Source organism: Taudactylus pleione, unplaced genomic scaffold, assembly GCF_031769625.1.
Source record: "Taudactylus pleione unplaced genomic scaffold, aTauple2 ptg000519l, whole genome shotgun sequence".
Taxonomy (NCBI): domain Eukaryota; kingdom Metazoa; phylum Chordata; class Amphibia; order Anura; family Myobatrachidae; genus Taudactylus; species Taudactylus pleione.
Window position 1 is genome coordinate 207,527 of NW_028284921.1, and position 21,943 is coordinate 229,469.

Sequence of the window (21,943 nt, forward strand, 5' to 3'; positions counted from 1 at the left end):
GGGTGTAAGCGGCTGACGCTCTGTCTCCCGAGTCCTTGGTTCGGCTGCGTACACGTAACTCACTGCTGATGTGGAAAGTACAGGCTTCATGCTGAGCTGCTGCCGTGGCTGCACACACCGGCCAATGCTTCACACAAACTCTCCTTCCCAGCACTCCTCACTGATACACTCCATGCTGGATCTGCACACCACCCAGCCTATGCAGCAGCTGTATATATCCCTTCTGCAGATCCAGGGTAACATTCCAAATTTGGGCTTCCCGCCCTTAGGGCACCCAATCAGCTGCAGGCAACATGCAAGGTAACTGGCAACATTGTATTGCCTGGAAACCACATCAACAATTGGATTCCTGAGAGAGTAATAAAGGCTGTGTTATCCCCTTTTCAGTCTTGGGATTATTCCTGGGGGGTTACATATACACACTTACCAATCAGCCACTCAACGTTGGCATCACAACTGGGCACCGCATTTGAATTTGCATGCCCATCTGACCTGTCAATCACCGGCGGTCCCAGCAACATGTATACGGGTGGTTGACTGACCATCCGTACACACAGTAAGATGTGATAATATATCTGCAATCTGCTGTGCTGCTGATGTGATATGTCTGTGAATGACATTGTTAACATTATCGGGGACATACCTGCAGCCACGTCGGTGTAGCAAGGGGCATTGCAGCAACAAAGGTGGGAGGTGTAGAGGCATGGTGGTGCGATCTCGGCATAGCGGTCCCATCCCCACCATACAATGCCAAGATTACCAGCATTATAAAGCATGGGGCGGGGCTACGATGACGCAATTTAATGCAAATCATGTTATTGGCCATATGTGGGGGGGAGGGGAGATGGGGGGTGGGTTCACGGGTGGCAGCCAGTCCTGGAGACTTGCTCTCTCTTGTGGGCAGCTAAGAGCGCCACCAGATTTTTGGGAATCTCCCGGCCATTCCAGGAGAGTGGGCAAGTATGAACAGCTGATATATCAGTGTGTAACAAGCTTTAATGTCTTATTTTTCCTTTCCTTTTATTTTTTTTACTGTTAAAACGAAGGTATGAGGGAATCACTATGATTTACCACTATGACTTTGCCATGTAATCTAATCTGATTTACTGAGAAACAACCTATCTATACTGTGTATGAAAACAATTGGTGGTAAGCAAAATAAGCTTGATGACATAATGAAATGATGATATGCTATCTAACCTAGCAAGTAGCACTGCAGGCAGAACAACTAACATACAGTACTTTCCAGCTGGTGCTACAGTTCCTTTTCTTTCGATGAGAGCAATGATCCCACAGGCAAAGAGTTTTGACCTTTTTTTGTATTAGTCCTGCAGCACAGTGTAAGACAGTATTGCAGATTTTTTTCCAGTCACTGCTAGTATGCAGCGCCCTCTAGTGGCAGAGATCTTTGTATTAGTGATAATCTTATCAGCTATCTTACAGGACATAACAGCAAAATCAAGACTCCACCCATACCTAGATGTGAATTTATGATTTAAAAAAAAATATGAGGCAATATATTCTTCCTCGGAGTAATTTATATGAAGGCTAATTTTTGTGTACCAAAAATGTAAATTAGTAGATTCAACCATAATGGTTGATTTAATAATGATTGATGTGATATCACAGCACAAAACACTATGGGCCAAATGTAATAGGGTGAGAGATTACAAAATGTGAGAGTTTAGCCGTAAAACCCTCACACTAATACATTGATCGCGTTGTTTTATCAATATTGGAAATGAATGAGAGTTTTTTGCATGTTCTGTGACTTTATTAGTTTTCTCTCACATTTTCTAAACTCTCACCCTATTACATTTGGGCCTATGGGTCTGATTCAGCAGCGGGCGGAGGTGCTATCACTGCTCCTTACATGGTGGCAGCTGCAACAGCTCTGATATGGTAATGCAGCAGGGGGCGTCATGCATACCTCCCAAATGTCCCGATTTCAGCGGGATAGTCCCGTTTTAGATGCACTGTCCCACGGGTGGGGGGGGAGTTGGGGAAGACCCGCTAACACCGCTGCTCTGCAGATCTGAGCAGTGGTGACTGGAAGAGACGTATCTGCGCGCGTCATTCAGATACACAGTGCTGGTTCTGTTAGGGACTGGGGGTCTGTCCAGCGACTCCCAGAACACTGGGCAAGCCCCCAGCATGATGAAAATGGGGGAATGGCTCGTGGACGAGGCATTTACCGTGAGGCCACGCCCCCTATTTTCAGGCAGGCGGGCGCTTACCGCGTGCACAACAGTCCAACCTGGCTAGGCTTAAATGTTGGGAGGTATGCATCATGCCTCCTGCATACACTACTGTTCTAGAACGCTACATCTGCGATCCCATCCACCTGCTAAGTGACCCATGGGGTCATGCAAGCCGGCCACCACAGATGCTGAAGAGAGGCAAAGAAATCTCCGTTAGCCGATGGAGAGCCTGGCCTCATCACACCCCCACAACTACGGCGACACGCCTGTTTTGGGAAACGGAGACCGTCGCCGCCCCCTCCCTTCCCCGAAACAGCAACAGACTGTCAATCACTGACAGTCTGCTGCCGAACTGCGAGAAATATGGTGGACCCGTACTGCACATGCGTAGATTCAGAAACAATGGGAATCTGCGTACAAACCTTAACCGTGTCCTCTGCTAAATCAGGCCCAATATCCTGTAGGGGATTAAAGGGCTTCTGTGGTGATAACGTAATTATTTTGTTTCTCTGTTTTTATTGATATATTTATTAGTTTGTGAACAAGTGCTGGTTTCTATAATTGTAATTATTCTTGTAAGTTGTGATGAGACTGTGAATTGAGACGTAAATTGATGCTAACAGCTAAACTAACTTACTGCAACTATGGGCCAGATTTATCACAATCTGCATTTTCAATGTGGATGTGATAAATCATTTTTGCCTAAATTTGCAGTGTGAAAATTTAAATTTTAATTGGAATTTAGCAATATCCTCTTGCCGGAAGACAGGCTCCGATAAAGAGCCCATCCCAGAAAAAAGATGGAAGCTTCTTGCTGCGGGTGCTCTGCGGCTAATGTGCTTGTGTGTTCCCCCAGGTGTAGTAGTGGGCAAATATAAGTTAGGTGTAGATGGTTCCTTACAGCTGAGACGGCAGCTCCAGTAGATCCTTCTTCTCTGGCAATGACTCCATGGGTTTTATCCGCCTATAGCATTAATGCACAGAATTAACGAGAGGGAGTAGCAGAGAATGACATCCAGGTGATGGACTTGAGGGATAGGAAAAAGGTAAATGGGCCTGATTCAGAGATGGACGCTAATGTGAGAGCAGCTGCAATTTTGTACGCAAGGCAGCTGCGAAAAATGTTACAAAGCTTTCCTAAGCATAAAGACGCCCACCACTGCCTTCTCATATGCGTACGATGTCACATACCGAAATAAATAAATATTGGTAACATTGACGCACATCGAGCAGCCATCTTGCCCTTGCGGCTGGTCTGACCAGCCGCAGACTCAGCAGCTCTCCTGACACGCAGAGGGCTCTCATGCTGTATAGGAAATCGCAATGGCTAATTTATGCACGCCCATGTAATGGCGTCCAAACTGTCAGACACGCCCGCGTTTTATTAACCACCCCACGTTACCTCCCTAAAAACGCTGACAGCCTGTCACTCACTTTGCCATGGATTCCTCTGTGCATCGGTGTCAGAGTAATTTCAAACAGTAATGTTCTCACTTTACCTGGTACTTGAATTTCTCCATCTAGCACAGGTTCTAATGTGCGATTCAGAGAGGTAATGAAGGTGGGACTACACGAAGGTATTTTTAACAGATGCCCTCATTGAAAGCTGGTTTATTTGAAGAATATGTTTGTCTGTAAGAATCAGCAACTGTATACTCTTATTTTGTTAATATGCAGACTTCAACATTATTCAATTACACTGTTAGTTTCAGAACAAAACATATATATATACATATATATATATATATATATATATATATATAAAAAATAGCAAAGTCCGCGGCACTTGAAGATTTGAAAAGTTATTTAATGTGTATTTCACACATATATGACCAACGTTTCGGAGCCACACGCCCTTTTGTCAAGGTGAACAGAGAGAAAGAAAAGAGCAACTAAAGTGACACTTACCTTATACCCGGAGAAACCCGCCTAACGGTGTGATCGGACGCCGCCCAGGACCTGACGCTGCCGGAGTCCCGCATTGAAGACGTAATCGCGCTAGGAGTCGTCAGTCGCCAAGGCAACCCCGACGCCCGTGCTCAGACGCGGCTCGTCCACCTGAGTAAAAATAGTGAAACAAAATAAATGATGAAGGAAAAATAGAATTAAAAAAATACAAACAACCACACCAATAAGTTCTGTATAAAAGAAAAGAGAAGAGACCACGGACAGATGTACTAATGATTAAATGTCCCATCTGCATAATATTAAAGCAAGCTCAACCTAAATATAACCTTATGGTGGCAGAGGTTAAATAGAAGGAGGTGAAAATAGAAAATGGAAGAACAATTATATAAATGCATTTAAATTCAGAGTTCATGTAACACAGAAACAGATGACATAAAGAAATTTCCTTTAAAGCCCAAACTCTATGGATCATAATAATTTAAGGCACACCTTGTAAAATAAATTACCGGTGTTAGACCTGGAAGGGGCCAAAAAGTGCTATAATGTCATAAGAAAAGGGTTGCTAATGGTCCCCATAGTAAGTAATAATTCAGTACTGATGACATTAAAACTAATTATAGGTGGAAATAAATTACTTTAAAAACCACTTCTACCTTTTTCAGACAGAGAAAACAACCCGGTAATTTCCCGGCTCTAGCCCGTTCGACCCAGGTTTTTTTCTGTCTGAAAGGGTCAACCCGGGTCGCAATTCGACCCAGGTATTTACCTGGGTTTTTCCCGGGTTCTACACGGGTTGCCAGCTGTCTGAAATGCTCCGACCCAGGTTTTTCAATCCGGGTCACAGTATACAGTGCTTATTGGCCTGGTTGGCGGGGCACTGGCTGATTGGCTGAGCGGACGGGTAGTGGCGCTGGCATCTGATGTCACAATTGTGCTGCAGAAAAACAGAGAGAGAGAGGTATGGTGCACTGGAAAGAGGAGGAGATCTGCGAGCTGCTGGCAGTCAGGGGGGAGGAGGAGATCCGCAAACAGATCACTGGCACAGTGAAAGACGCAACAGTCTACACAAACATAGATAAGATCCTCACTTCAAGGGGCATTTTGCGGACCCAGCAACAGGTAGTGAATAAACTGAAAGCTCTCCGAAAGTACTACAACAAAGTTCACGGCCATAACCGGCGGAAAAGTGGTGTTGCCAGAATTGATTGGGTTTACTACAATCAGTGTAATTAAGTATTCGGCAATTCTGCACTGGTTAATCCTATATAATCTTCCAGTTCTGCATCCTCACGAAGCGTTACCCCGGAGAACAGCCAATCCAGCCCACAGATGCCACCAATGCTTTTTGATGACATCACAGAGATCAGTGACACTGATTCAATGTCTGCCATGGGGGACCCAGTCACCAATACAAATGAGGGTGTAGTCGAGGCGAGTGGAAACATTGCAGGGATACCGGCAGGGACACCAATTGGGACACCAACTCCTGCACAGACTGAGACGCCGACGTTGCATAGGAACAGTAAGTTTTTTTATTTACTATACACCCACTTAATTTTTTTTATACATAAAATCCATTTACACATTATGGGCCATATAGCACTATGGTATTATTGTTTATACTCATTTTAATTGTAAATGCTGCTGTAAGCATTCAGTTCCTGCCTGTCATGTCTTTGAACAATGTCAGTAGGCTACATTAGAAAAATGATAGGCCACCATTTCCGACTAATAACGAGTGCTAATAACAACATTGGCCGTATACACACCTGCATGCTAATAGCACCAATGGTCCGTGATGAAGGGATTTCGATGTGACCATAGTGCCGTTTGCTTGACATTATAGTGTGGACCCAGACTCACTACTCATAATGTATCTGTTGCAGTGTGAAGCTACTGTGCAGAAGGGAGAAGGCCTCAAGCACATATATGCTGACATCACTGCTATTTGATTTGTAATTTTTTTTTCTTTTCCTCTAATTCTAGTCTTTGATATACCATCCAAAGATGGAGCTAGCATCGAGCACAGTGACAAGAATCCTGGTCAATCAGCTGTGAGATTCCGATGCTGAAATCCGGGCACAGGAGGATGCCCGACTCCAGCGCTTCTTTGACAATGAGAGAGAGGTACAAAATTCCTTTGTCACACATCTTGTGGGTATGCATAAATTAATTTGGAGGGAAAACAGAGAGGCACAGATGTCCTTCCTTAACGGTCTGGTATCTAAATTACACAATCCACACCCTTATCCAATGAATCCTCCTCAGTACTCTGAGGGTCATTCCAGAAATTACCAACAGCAAAGCAGAGGTGTACCGTTTATGCAAACAAACCCCTCAAATCCACCTCATACTACTCCACATGGCACAGTGCATAGTTATTCAGATGGCACAGGGAATAATACTCCACATGGCACAGTGCATAGCAGTCCACATGCCACTGTGCATAATAGTCCAGATGTCACAGGAAATACTAGTCAATATGGCATAGTGAATACTTATTCAGATGGCACTAATCATAATGGTCCACTATTGTCAGCACGGTATGTATACAGTCGGCAGAATGCCGGCTAGGGATATATGATAGGCGTCGAGATACCGACGCCTATCATAATTCCGATGCAGAAATCCAGGACTACGTGGGCCCCAACGAGGTAAGTCCGGGGTGCCCGTCCTCTTAGCCATGGGGGGAGGTTAGGTTTAGGGCACCCAGGGGGAACTTAGGGTTAGGCACCCCTCGGGGAAGGTTAGGGTTATGCTAGGGGAAGGGGGGTTAGGGTTAGGCACCCCCGGGGGGAGGTTAGGGTATGGCACCCCCATCGGGAAGGTTAGATTTAGGGTGCGGGGAGGGAGGGCTAGGTTTAGGCATCCCTGGGGGTAGTTAGGGTTAGGCACTAGGGGGGAGGTTAGGGTTAGGCACCCCTAAGGGAGGGTTAGGGGGGGAGGGAAGGTTAGATTACTTACCTGCCGCTGTGTTGATTTCCTCCCTTCGGCCAGACGCTGTCGGGATTTGAACCGGTGGCTAAACAGCCATCAGCACTTCAATCCCATTCCATCAGTACTGCCTACAGACAGTTGTAGACTTGTTTTCTCTATTTCATGTTTGCAGTACAGTTTTTAAATTGTTAGAGATGTGCGCCGACACCCGTGTTTTGGTTTTGGATCTGCATTGGTTTTTTCCAAAACCGCCCTTGCGTGTTTTGCTTTTTGTTGTTGGTTTTGGGTCTGTATTTTTGTTTTTTAAATCATAAAACAGCTAAGATCACATAAAATGGGCCTGTTTTTGTTCCTACAGTATTATTAACCTCAATAACATTTATTTCCAGTCATTTCCAGTGTCCTTAGTGGCAGTGTTCTTAGTGCAGGGTGCCGGTGGTGTCCGTAAAGTGGGGGTGCGAGCGGTGTCCTCAGTGCACATGTGCTGACAGTGTCGGCAGTGCAGGAGTGCCGTTGGCATCCTCAGTGTGGGAGTGTCGGCAGTGTGGGGTCGCTGACGGTGTCCTCAGTACGTGGGGCAATAGTGCAGGGTTGCTGGCAGTGTCCTCAGTGCAGGGTGTCGGCAAAGCGGGGGTGCCAGTGGTGTCCTCAGTGCATGTATGCCCACAGTGTCGGTAGTGCAGGGGTGCCGGTGGTGTCTTTAGTGAGGGAGTGTCGGCAGTGTGGGGTTGATGACGGTGCCCTCAGTATGTGTGGAGTGTGGTGGTGCTGGCAGTGTCCTCAGTGCAGGGTGTCGGCAAAGAGGGGGTGCCAGCTGTGTCTTCAATCTGGGGGTCCTTATGGTGTCGGCAGTGGATGGGTACCGGTGGTGTCCTTAATGCAGGGTGCCAGCGGGGTTCTCGGCAGTGGGGGAATATAAACTGTCTATGAGGGGTGGAGGTGCATTTTTAACTGTTCGCACTGAGAGCCAAATTGCCCAGAAACGGCCCTGCATTAGTATTAGCAAAATGCCATGGGGGAGAGGGCGCCAAAAACTTTTTTTTGGCAGGTGGCGAGCAAAATGCATATTTACGCCACTGCGCGACTGCGTTCCGACTTTGACTAGTTAGGCACAGTTTCTCCATCTAAACATGACCTCTGTAGCTGCGGCTCTGAGTCTGAGAACACAGCAGCTCTCACTGATGACCCCACAACACTCCCATAACATGCCCATGAGACACTTTTTGCGTTCACTTCAGATCACCGCTCAGGAACACCCAACACTCTACCACTCCATTTTTAGGACCATCTGATCCGATCGCAACAGCATCATTGTGTGTACACTCAGGGTAACACTTTTGCCGAATTGGCTTTCTGAAGTTCTCGCTCATGCACAGTTGCTAAAAATCACATTGTGAAAGTTTTATGCCCAGATGTCTTGTTATTTATATTATTTATTGTTATTTATATTAAACACTTGAAGTACACAATAAAGTGTATGTTGTAAAGTGTAAAGTGTAGGCTTATTCTGGTTAGACTTTTTTGTCATTGGCTCGGTAACCAATTATTTGGAAACCTCCCTTTCAAAATCCCGCGTTTGCCACTGAGGTGTTACATGTGAGGTAACATGTACATGACATTTAAAAAAAAATAAAACAAAACTTGTTTGCAACAGAACCCTTGTGTCCTCTACTGTGTCACAGTAGGTAAGTTACCAGTGAGGGTGTTACGGATGACCTCAGCACTGGCACTAGTTGTCTCACCCTCATACGCTGCAGCTTCTACCGGAGTATCAGACAGGTCAGAGTCCACAACATTCCACTTCGGTAAAAAGTGTTCTTTCTAGAGCTCGCAGACGTTGTACAGAATGCAGCAAGCAGCAACCACATCTGGCACCAGGGTGAGGGCAATGTCATTCTGCTTCAGTAGACACCACCAACGCCCCATCAGTCTACAAAAGGCGTTTTCACCACCATCCTGGCTGAGCTGAGAGTGTGGGTGAACAGAACTTGGTCCGGAGATAGTGGGAGATGTTGTGTGAAGCCCTTGATGAGCCATCGCCTCAAAGGGTACGCAGCATCTCCAATAAGGTGCACCGGGATCTCCACCCCAGCTACAAACTTTGATTTCTGTAAAGGTAAACAAAAAAGTAAAATATAGTAGTGGCGGCAATCTCTATATCACACCCGGCCAACCTGTGGCTCTCCAGCTGTTGTGATACTACACACCTCAGCATGCCTTGACACAGTTTTAGCTTTACCTAATATCAAAACTGTGGCAGGGCATGCTGGGATGTGTAGTTTCACATAAGCTGGAGAGCCACACATTGGCCAGGCCTGCTCTATATGGTGCAGGTGAATATGTCTGCTCAAGGGTACATTGTATAGTGCACACATATTCTTCATCAAAGTCATGAGAATATTTAGGACATTCACAGTAGTCACAACGGTGAGCTTACAATCTATTTCCCATATAGAATGGTGGGCCTATGTATAGAGCTGTTTTAGCTAAAAACTGGCGGCTTTCCAGCTGTTGTATAACTACACCTCCCAACATGACCTGCCACAGTTGCAGCACTCCCTAATCTAACAGGCCAGCCGATAAATGCATCTTTGAAACTAAACAGTAGACGTATTAACTATGTTTAACAATACGCATTATGGACCCAGTATATCACTCACATGAAAACACAACATACTACTTACCAGGGCCATCTCTTTCATTGGGCTTGTTGGGCAGTTGCCCAAGGGCCCAAAGCTTGTAGGGGCCTGCCAACCTCCCCCCTTGCAGCTGCGGCGAGTTGGTAAATTTGTGATATTTTTTTAAGCCAGATGCCGGTGCACTGTATTCTGATCTCTCCTCCCCCACCCCATAACCCCCCTCCCCCCTGGTGATGAGTACTCACCTCAATCCCAGTTTCACTTGATCTGCTGACTTCAGATCAGTCAGAGTCTATCTGCATGTGGGAGGTCTGATGGGCTTGCAGGAAGGTTTAATTTTATTGAACATTTACATATTTTTCCCTTGAATGGGTGGGTAGGGGCCCCAGTGCATTGCTTTGCCCAGGGCCCACATTGCTGTTAAGACAACCCTGCTACTTACCAATACTTATTGTCCACTACAGCCTGCAGGATGATAGAGTGCCAGGGGTAAATTTACTAAAGTGAGAGTTTGTAGAAGTGAGTTTTAGAAGAGATGTTGCCCATAGCAACCAATCGGATTCTAGCTATTATCTTCTAGAAGATGCTAGTTAAATGTTAAGTAGAATCTGATTGGTTTCATCTAACTGGTCACCTACCAGTAAGGAAATTAAGCATGGTAAAGGGTCTCCACCAATGCCTGTGTCACTTCCCGCACTAGCACACACACCGTCGCAATGCCAACACCGAACAAACAGGAGATGGTACGGTATTCCACCGGGGTTGCGTACCACCACAACACAATCTCCAGTCTCCTGCATGGCTCGATGGTCTTGCGGTAGTTGGTGCATCACCTGGTGAGTGCTGGGGTGAGAAGTTCCAGCAGGTAGTGGAAGGTACCACGTGACATACAAAAGTGCGCCATCCACTGCTCTGGCGCAAAAGCTTCCATGGTCGCCCAGATAGCTTCTCCATGCCTGCTGTCTCAAAATTGGACTGATCTGGAAGTTTTTGAATCACAGGCATCTACCCTGAAACAACAATTTATTTGCAAAGGGTATGACAACAATTTGGTCAACAGAGCTATGCAAAAGGGTTTAGAGTTGGATAGAAGAAGTATGTTAGAAGGTGGTAATGTTTGGAAAGAGCACAAATGAGATACCGAGCACAAATGAGTCTGGGGATACCGTGTATCTCGGGGTACCACAGCCAATACAAACAAGTTGAGAGCATTATCAAAAAGCATTGGGGAATATCAGTTAAAGACCCAGTGCTCAAAGACTATGTAAAAGAACGTCCAACCTTTATGTACCGTAAGGCTAGGAATGTCAAAGATGAGGTGGTTAGTAGTGTACCCTCTGCTCCCAAAATTTCTTCACTGAATAGATCAAAAGGGCTTTATCCATGCGAGTCTTGCATAATGTGTAGAGAATGTAAAAGTAAAGAACCTCTCATCACTCATTATAAGTCCACACAAACTAATCGCACCTATGGAATTAAAGACTTCCTATCCTGCCATAGCAAATATTGTGTGTACATGTTGGAATGTACATGTGGATTCCAATATATTAGCATGTTCATAATATTAAAACGGGTTTGATATCACATAATGGGGTAGATGTATGATAGCGGCACTTAACGTGTCGCTATACCGCTTCCCGATTCGCCTCTTTACCGAGGCAAAGCAGGAAGCACTAACAATGAGATGTAAGAACATCTCATTGGCTGGAGAGGGGGAGCCTTAACTCCCCCCTATGGCGCTACCCGCTAGAGACAGCAGCGCATCAGCCTAGTGCTGATGCGCTGTGTCTCTGTCCCAGCCGGCTCCACTGAGCATGCGCAGGATCTCGCAAGTATCGCTAGATCCCCACGTGCAGCCCTGGAGCCGGCAGCAGCCCCAGCAGGGACAGCGCTGTCCCTGCTGTGGGGATAGGCGAGCGCCAGACTGATAACGACAGCTACAGCCGGCCGAACAGTCATGCGGTATGACCGTTCGTACATGGCCCTGCCGCATGGCGCTGCTATTTTGTAGATAGCAGCGCCGATAATGACAGGGGAGCATAGCGCCCCTGTCATTTACCGCCCAGACCCCCGATCATATATCGGGGAGAAGCGGTATCAGCGCACATAACGTGCGCTGATACCGCTTCTAGGCTTCGTACATCTACCCCAATGTGTCATTGCATTTCAAACAGAAACATGAATGTGATATTTCCCATCTGTTGTCTTTTTGTGGTATACAAATAATACATCCCAATTGGAGAGTGGGTGATAGAGATGATAGACTGGCCAACGCTGAAATGAAACATATTTATTTATTGAGGACCTTATTGCCTGGAGGGCTTAATATTGAATTTGAAAGGAAATAGTTTCTAAAGTATTTTATTTCCACCTATAAGAAGTTTTAATGTCATCGTAATTGGTATACTTTTGATCTAATATGTGGTTTTTTATACTGTGGAGGAGAACTGTATTGATGAATTAAAGTATCCCCCTGTATTCACGGACCATCCCATGACTACTTCCGGTGTTTACGTTCCATCAAGCCGCGACTTCCAGTTCAATGTGTTCCATCTACCGAAAGCTGAGCGGCAAACACCAGGAAGTAATCCGTGAACCAGCGGCGATGTTTATGACTAAATGTGGATCTATATTAGACTACATGTATGGCTCTTCCGGTTCCAGCCGTGGAGTGGAAGCGCAGGAGCTAATAGAAATAAAGTTAGAGATGGACTTGGATAATGGATGGACTCCATAAGAGAGACAATGCTGGAATATGGACATGGGATAAATCCGTTTTTTCCTTTCAATTATGGGGTGATTTATAAAAATGCTTAGTCAATATGTATATCTGGTTAGTATTATTGTATGTATATGGATTTAGATCATCTGTATATATATAGGGATTATAATTATATGGATGGCATGTAATAAAAAATGCTGGATATATTTGTATATTTGTTCCTTAATTGAGGGTTATGGGAAAGGGTATCAAGGGCATTTCCTGTTTGGTCTAAACCACATCCTGAGGAAGGACTTCAGTTTGAAACGCGCTGATGGTGGTAGATCTTGTTTTATCTGTCTGTCCCATTGATTGTTTCCAGCCTATGTCAATTCCATCTGACGGGAGTTGCAGCCCCGCTTCCTGGGTGATGTGGGGGTGCTCTCTTTTTGGCTGAATATTTGGCAGACAAACTTTTAATTTTTTATGTGGTTTTATGAATATTTATTTTTTCTATGGAAACTATGATGCCTGTCTTAACCCTAAAATTCTGAGTGTGGGTGATCCAGGAATAAAGAAACCTTTTGATGAACGAAACAAGGTGTATCCTGATGAGTACTGGACCATTAGCCCGAAATAAGTGGGGGAAAGTGATTTTCTGGAACATGAAAACATCTAGACAGAATATCAAAGAAACCTTTTAGTGAACTTTACCCTCTGACTTATGGTGAGTGCTATCCGCGTTATAGCCGGATGGTCAGAAATCGTGAGAGAATCGTTTGTTGGTTACGGCTGGAAAGCACTACATTAGAAAAGAGTTAGGGTTATTTACTTGTATTCAGTAGGAAAGCGCTTGTGGACTATTCCCAAATTGTATTTACTTTTGTTTAGCATATAGGATTGGTGTACCTAGGAGTGGGATAAAGCTGCAGTCCAGGGCGCAAGTTATAGCCTCCTTTGTTGTATATTCATTAAGAACAATCCACTGCTGATAAAAGTAACCCTAATTCACTTTGTATTGTGCGTCCTGAAAACAAATATAATGCTCATTCAACAGAATTACAGAGCTGTGGTTGTATTCTTTAGTAGTTTGTACTGTATCCCTAGGTTGAAACCAAACAGCCTCAGCTGAAATCAAATGAAATCAGATAACCACTGATTAAATCAGACGAAGACCGAAACTGGAAAAAAAGATCAATGCAGATGAAAGTTTGTAATGACAGAGAAGACTTAAAAAACTAGAGCTGCCTTATAAACAGACCACTAGGATACAGTATCCTTAAAGCTGTATTTAGACCTGGGGTATATTTACTAAAGTGCAGGTTTTTAGAAGTGGAGATGTTGCCCATAGCAACCAATCAGATTAAAATTTAACTAGCACATTCTTGAAGATAATAGCTAGAATCTGGCTGCTATGGGCAACATCTCCACTTCTAAAAACCTGCACTTTAGTAAATATACCCCCTAGAGTTATATGACTGCAATGAAGCAATACAATGACACAGCAGGAACATTAAAATATATCTTAAATGTATTTTAAAAGTCATTAAGAAAATACAAAAGGTATATGACAGCAAATGAGGACAGAGCGTTTCATTTACATTATATTCATCATATCTGCTTCTGATGGCCGCTCTGCACTGCTGTGCATGGCCGGGGGAAGAGTTAGGAGGACACGCATGCATGCTAATATTCATCTTTACTATATGCTCCCTCCCCTCCTTTGTTTAGTAACATGTTTAGTAACACTTTGCATATTAGTTTAGATAAGATAATCTATTTTTTTTATTTTATTTTTATTTTGAGGCTTTAAATTTGTGCTCACTACTGGTGTCTGGCAAACCAAAACCCTCTGCAATATTATGAGTACAGCCTGGATCCTAAACCTTATCAGTGCGGGACTCTGTTCTGCGAGCTTGCACACAGTGCCGCCAAGCCGCATTTTTAGAAATCGGGGGCATGTTGGACACATTTCTGGGAGTGCCAAAGGCAGTATCTGTGTTTCCAATGCAGATTTACTGGCCACGCAAGTGAGCAGGAGGTGGCCATTCTGAATAATGTTGGTCGTGATGTTGATCCTGCATCTTTGGATGCTGTCATGGGATCTGAGATTACTTTTTCCTTCGGACGCCTCCTGTAGGCATTAGTATATTTTTAAACTCCAGCTGCATACAAAAGCGTACAACTCTTAATCAGGCCATATAATATTATATACTTGTCTCCAATTTGTGCAACTGATAATTCAATATAGCAACTCTTTTTTTGGATGTTGGACAAAAAAAAGCATCTCATTGCATTTGTGCGACAGTCGTACAACAGAGCAGTGATTGCAGGTAGTCTCGGTAGCTGCTGAGGGCAGAAAGACAAGAGAAACAGTTTGCAATAGTGCTGGGTAGTCACTTATTTTGGCCCCACACTTCAGCTGCACCGCTCCTGTTCACCCGGCTCCTGCACACCAGGATGGTTTTGCCTTTTAATAGTTTGCTGCTTTAAAAATACAGGACAAATATCCGGAATTGTGTCCTTTCCTGCATATCATGGTATCATGGTAGTTCATAATCATAAAGCTTCCACTCGGGACCCCTTGCGTCCCGAGTGGAAGCTTAGCAATGGAGGCTGCTGGGCGCAGGGGAGGTGGAGCCAGAGAGGGAACTTGTGGGCTTGGTGGCCGGGTCCGGCTCTCATTGGCGATGGGGTGGAGGAGTCGTCTGCGGCTGTCCGGGAGCAAGGGACTGGAGAGTGTGGCATTCAGTCAGCGGGCGGCTCCTGATCAGCTGTCAGCAGTCAGGGAGCTGTAAGTGTCTGCAGTAGTAGTGGCCAGCAGCGGTGTTGGGAGTCAGACATTATCGGTGTCTGCTGTAGGAAGGTCTACAGTCTATTAAATAAGCTCTGCATGTCAATAGAAACCCCCCCAGTGACAATAAATACCCTTGGGTCATCAACTCACCACCCCCAAAGGCCATAGATCCCCCCAGTGGCCATTGATTCCCTAGAGTGGCCATAGGTCCCATTTCCCCTTTCCCCACCCCTTCACTGCAGAGTGGAATGGGTCTCAAGATGCCCACACACTAAACGACTCGCAAACGATGCAATGTCGTTAACAATTTCCTTAGAACTTCCCAGCAGCTCCCTGGCAGTCCTCGATAAACGAAATTGTGCATAAAGTGTTAATTTTAACAAACGAACTGCTAACGACCTATCATGCGTCCTTAACGGTTTCGAGTGCATCATTAAATAGATTGCCAGATCTTACCTGCAGTAGGTAAGATCTAAAGATATGATTAACGACCTGAGGGACCGCACATCGGATCGTTATCGCTCAGTGCAAACTGCACGATTTGCACAAATTTAGACAATTTATTGTTACGATGCATCGAAATCGTGCAAATCATGCAGATAATTGTCTAGTGCAGTGGTCAGGGAACAGGGGTAAATTACCCCACATGGGGAAAAAATGAAATTCCTGGGGGTAATGGATGGACAGCCGGGCATGGATATGAATCAGTAACGTATGGGAGTAACTGATGATCAGCAATTTGCTCCTAAATGCCAGAAAACAGATGAAAATGATCGTTCAGTCAAGTTTGTTAAATGTTTGATCTAAACAATTTGTTCAAACAACAGTTTTTGTCCATTTTCCGGCGTTTGGAAGAAAATTGCTTTCATTACCAGATTTTCACTCCAACCAATCAACTAGTTGGATGGTTGGATAGAAAATCTTTACGTGTGTACCCAGCTTAAGGAGTACACAACAAGCTATATCTATAAGACAGAATAAAGCAAACATGGCATAAAACATATACAACAATGTGATAGACATTATCAGTCTAATATGGAAATGTGAAAGAAACAGTTTACAATAAGTAGCCCTATAATGCAGGTCAGTAGCACACATCAGCACTGGTTGCACACTTAAGATATAGCAGCAAAGAGCAGATTCCATATGAACCATGCTGACCAATTAATAACACGAAGCAGATGTGGCGGGACCTAGGACACAGAGGCTGTATAAATAACTAGGAAGAAAAGTGCACAGATAAAAGCAGAAACGTTGTAAAAAAGAAACACTCCCTCCAGTGGACATTATCGGTGTCTGCTGTAGGAAGGAGGCGGAGGCGCTGTCAGACAGGCCAGCGCACAGTCACCCCTAATAATTTAGACTGGTAATCAGTAGTACACAGTGGGGGAACAGATCAGCACACAGACAAACAGAGATCTCAAGCCATTCAGGGAGGTGGTGAGCATAAGAACTGCAGTGAGTAGTACAGCTGCACTGCTCCACAGACATCTGTCAGCGAGGAGAGTATTACAGCTTACACTGACAAATTCAGTGAAGGTAGGGGAGATGGCTCAGTGCAGGCTCAGTGTAACCAGAAGGTGGTGGGCACTATAGGCTGCTCAGAGAACTAAGCTCCCATGTGAAATGCATTTTTGAGCAGAGCTACTTTGGCGAAGCCAGCTGTGGGTGAGGAGACAGGGCGGGTAACTGAAGGGGCTCAGAGCAGCAGCGGTCGGCAGAATCTTATATTCAGCAGCATCGGCAAATGCTCGGGGGGTTTCCATCTGCCTGGAAACCCCCCTCTCCAGCCCACACCATGACCACAACAGAAATAGTAATATAATAGAATTTTACAAGTGCTGCATTTTATTCTCAGTATCACAAATGAAATAATTAGCACTACCTGTGGATCTTTTAACATGTATCAGCTAGTAATAAATAACCTATGCATCAACTAGGAGATGTGGAATACATTCACTGTTAGGGTTGTGCTGCTATAGTGTACAGGGCAGTGCTAGGTTACTCTGCTGCTCCCCCAGACTCCTGAACTTGCTCTAATACTCTGGAATGGTGCCCACATCTAAAATAGAAGCATTCAGCTAAGGCAGGATGGCCCTACTGCCGCATCTAATGGCTTATTGTGATCGCTGGTCCTGTGTATGCTGGAATTATGGTACACACAATACACTTTGTATGAGGCATATTAAAGCTGGTTAAATGCTAATTCTACCCTTCTTATGGACTGGCCACACTCACTCTAAAATCAAGCATTTGGAACCCCCCTCTAGAAATCCTGCGTTTGCCACTGCGCATCACCATACTTTTGTATGGTGAGTGCAATTCACAGAAAGCTCGTCTTTCCGTTCCTCTCCTGCGTACAGATTTGCCATCTCAGGATGGCGTAACCAATACCGCAAGCCAAACAGAATGGACTGGCCACACTCGCTCTAAAATCAAGCATTTGGAAACCCCCCTCTAGAAATCCTAGTTTGCCACTAAGCAGCGCCTGCCACAGATGTGAGTGACTTATTATACTGCACATACACGCAGTGTCATCCTGTAATAGGGCAGACTGTATTCCTATACCTAAGAATAATAAAAAGTTCACTGTACTAGCGCTTCCCTATTCCAAAATGAAAAACCGAAGGGGAGAATATATCCTTCCGTTTATGTCCAAGACTTACATCGGAGTTCTCACCCGTAGACACAGAAAGGTATATTTATCTCTTTATAATTTGAGCAAATGGCTAGAACTTACATCAACATTCATTCTCGTGTGCCCATCTCAGTTTCTTTATATTTCCTAAAGTCTCTGAAAATTCAGCCACAGGGTAACTTTGATATGCTTCAATTTAGCTGCCTGAGACTGTCTGTAATGTATATAGTTGCAAGTTCTTTTTTACTGTGAATAATATTTCAAATTCAGAAATATGTAGCTCTTTCTTAGATACACACAGATACTTTACAGTCTTTGAAATTCGTTGCATTATGTTGGGTTAGGGAACAGGGAAAAACAAGGGGGATAGGGAAAGAAGGGAAATAAATTGGGGGTGAGACACCGCACAGAGAGATGGTATATTGATATTCAAAGGGGACAATGTGTGTATAACAGATGTTCTGAATGAGGGTGCTCCCTAGGAGCTATTGACAATATTAAGAGACAAAACAGTAGAAGAAAGAAAGTACTCCTCTTTTATGGGGTACACCTCATATGTTTGATAAGTAAAATTTAACTTTTATTGCATTTCATATAAAAATATGTGATATAGTCACAATATTGTAAGAGCGTACAAGTTCAATGGACAAATATCCTTTTGTGAGATAGAGGGATGTGTTAGCATTCATAAATATCCCATGATAATTTCTATGTATTTGATATCTCACAATAAATATAACAATACACTTCAAATGACCAAAAAACAAGACAACAATAATACCTAAAAAAATTGCTTTATATTATAGGCATATATGTTGAAGGTATTGAATAGACAATTATACCTACGTTTAAACCATTGGACAGATATCATCTAGTGAGATACAAGAAAAATGAAAAAATAAATAAAATGACAGTATGATTTAATTTCTGTCCAGAGAAAATGTTGACTAATGTAATATACAGACAATGATCACATAAGTCTGGACTGTATCTAATAGATGGAATCTGTCAATATTTGAAATACACGTCCTCTACTATATGAGGGACATAAGCTTGATATCTCACTGAAATGTGCAAAAAATGGAAATAAATATTGACATTTTTTAGAAAAAACAATAATCCTTGAAACACAATGTATTAATAAGTGATTATATATGCAGATGGGCATATATCAATAGAAAATACAATAACCCTTAAGAAGAAAATGTTGATAAGTGATTTGTATGTGCAAATGAGCATATATCGGCGAACATATAGATGAAAATAGAAAGATATATGGGTGAAAAAAACACACAATTTAAAAATTAGCACCTTGAACCAGACCTGTTGCCCAGCGAGAATGGTTGGATCATTTGTTTGATAAGTCTAAGCGTAGATTGTTATTTTCTTGTCATCTGCAATACTCACAGGCTGATGTTGGGGGGAGTTATTTGGCCTTTCTGGCAAAAGAGGATGGTGCTTCCAGGGTAGTCTCGGGTATCCTTGACTCCTCTGGGACTTTGCGCTTCTCCGCTCCATCTATAGCGGCGGTATTCTTGCAATGTTACTCCTCTCTCTATGCTTCTAGGGTGTCATACTCTCCCTCCCAGCTTCAGGCTTGCCTAGATGTCATCAATTTTCCTTGTTTGGATGCTGATGCAGTGAATTTTTTAGAGGCTCCTTTCACGGAAGAGGAACTGGAGGCTGCAATCTCCTCTTTTCTACATTGTAAAGCTCCTGGAGTCAATGGTGTCCAATAGAAGTGTATCAGAAGTTTAGAGGTTTTGTCTTATCCCACCCACGTCTCCTTGAAATTTTTGACGCTCTCTTTGCTGCAGGTTGTCTCCCGCCGTCCATGTCTGAGGCCTTGGTTGTTGTACTCCTAAAATCAGGGAAGGACCCCCTTTACCCAGAGTCTTATAGACCTATTTCCCTCCTTACTACGGATATAAAAATATTGGCCAAGCTTTTAGCTATTCGTCTCAATTCTGTTATCAGCTCCATTATGCATTCTGATCAAACCGGCTTTATGCCGGGTAAATCCACTACCCAAAAATATAGACGTCTCTCCTACCATATGCAGATGTCCCATAGGGATGTCCCTGGAGATGTGGTGGCTTCCCTTGATGCAGCCAAGGCCTTCGACTCAGTGGAATGGGAATATTTGTGGGAAGTCCTGGTTAGGTTTGGTTTTGGTCCTCATTTTATTTCTTGGGTCCGTCTTTTGTACTCCTCCCCGTCGGCCAGAGTGTCAGTGTACAGTTATATTGCCTCATCTTTCAAGCTCGGACGTGGTACGCGTCAGGGGTGTCCCTTATCTCCTGCACTGTTTGCCCTGGCTATCGAGCCCCTGGCATGTCTCATTCGCTTAGATCCAGCTATTCACGGTCTGCAGGCAGTCCGTGTAATTGACAAGATAGCTCTCTATGCGGACGATATGTTGTTGTTCCTTGAGACGCTGGCCCTTCGCTAGAATGATTGATGAGTGTCATCGAAGATTTTGGTTGTTTTTCGGGACTTTTGATTAATTGGTCCAAGTCTATCCTTTTTCCCCTAAACAGTTCCCTATCTCTTTCCCCTACACTCTCTTGCCCACTAAAATGGACTCTCTCCTTTCGGTATTTGGGTATTTCCATTGTTATTGCTCCGGCTGATTTTGTGGAACTTAATGTGTTTCCCATCACCTTAGCTTTTAAACAAAATATTAATGTGTGGAAGAAACTTCTGCTTACAGTCAACGGTCGCATTCATTTATTTAAAATGGTAATTCAGCCTAAATATCTTTACGTACTACAGCACTCCCCTGTATTTATCCCCAAAAAGATTTTTTCCCATATTGACTCTATTCTTTTCTCTTTTGTGTGGAGGGGAAAAAAGACCTTGAGCTGCACTTCGAACTCTATGCAGACCTACATTTGCGGGCGGCCTGGCTCTTTCTAATTTAAGATTCTATTATATGGTCTCACAACTTTCGCATCTGGTTACCTGGTTGACAGCTGATACTTCTACCACTCTGGCGTGATTCCTTGGTGAGCGGACGGGGTCCCCTTTAGCTCCCTTACAGATTTTGCTTTCCATTAAAACTCTGGGTGGATCTCCTCCTTTGCTCCGTCAGGCCCGACTGGCCTGGCATTTTGCACAGGGGTCATTTGGGGGTGAGGGTTTGGATCCTGATGTCCCACTTTGGTTTAATGGGGGTCTCTCCGAGCTGGGCATGCTGGGATTGGAGACCTTTTAGATTTCTCATGGTATCAAAACACTTGGACATCTGTTTCAAAATGGTGTTCTCCATTCTTTTGAACATTTGCATTTAGAGTTTGGCCTTCCTCATTCAGCCTTCTATAGATAAATCCAGCTCGGCCATGCCCTGCGTGCCCAGTTTGGATCTGACCCTATATTGTTATCCCCTTCTCTTCTAAAATTGGCACTCCTTCAAGTACCTTCTCGTAAGACAGTCTCCTACCTCTATCATGATCTCATGTCTCGCAATTTGCCAGATGCCCTTCTTCCCCTCCGAAATAAATGGGAATTAAATTTGGGTCCTCTCCAGGATGAACAATGGACTCTATAAGGTACACCTCCCCCTGTGTTCATTTTCAACAAATCCATTACTTTATTATGCATAGGTCCTACCGTTCTCCTGTCTCTAATGTGCATATTGATATTAATGCCCAATCTAATTGTCCCAAATGTTATGCATCTGGCTGTGATTTTTGGAAGTTGGTCTGTTTGGATATTCAGTCTACACTTACATCATTAACATCATTAGAAGCTAATCTTTGTTTATTTGCTCTAGATTTGGAAGAACTGTTTAATGTAACAATTTATTGTTATATTTTAGGCTTATCTACTTTGGCTAAAGTGATTATTGCTCGCTCCTGATGTGCCCTGGACCCTCCAAATACAGTCAGGTGCATAAATATTGGGACATTGACAGAATTTTGATATTTTGGCCTCTATTCACCACCACAATGGCTTTGAAATTAAACAAACAAGATTAGTTTTGTGCCTCCCACTTTTTAAGGGGCCAAAAGTAATGGGACTATCAACTCAAAAGCTATTTCATGGACAGGTGTGGGCTATTCCCTCATTATGTCATTAGCAATTAAGCAGGTAAAAGGTCTGGAGTTGATTCTAGGTGTG

General features: G+C 43.9%; 1 pseudogene; it reads left to right on the forward strand.

Moving 5' to 3' along the window:
• Positions 1-5,069: 5,069 nt before the first annotated feature.
• Positions 5,070-21,682, forward strand: LOC148501374 (uncharacterized; annotated as a pseudogene).
• The last annotated feature ends 261 nt before the right edge of the window (positions 21,683-21,943 follow it).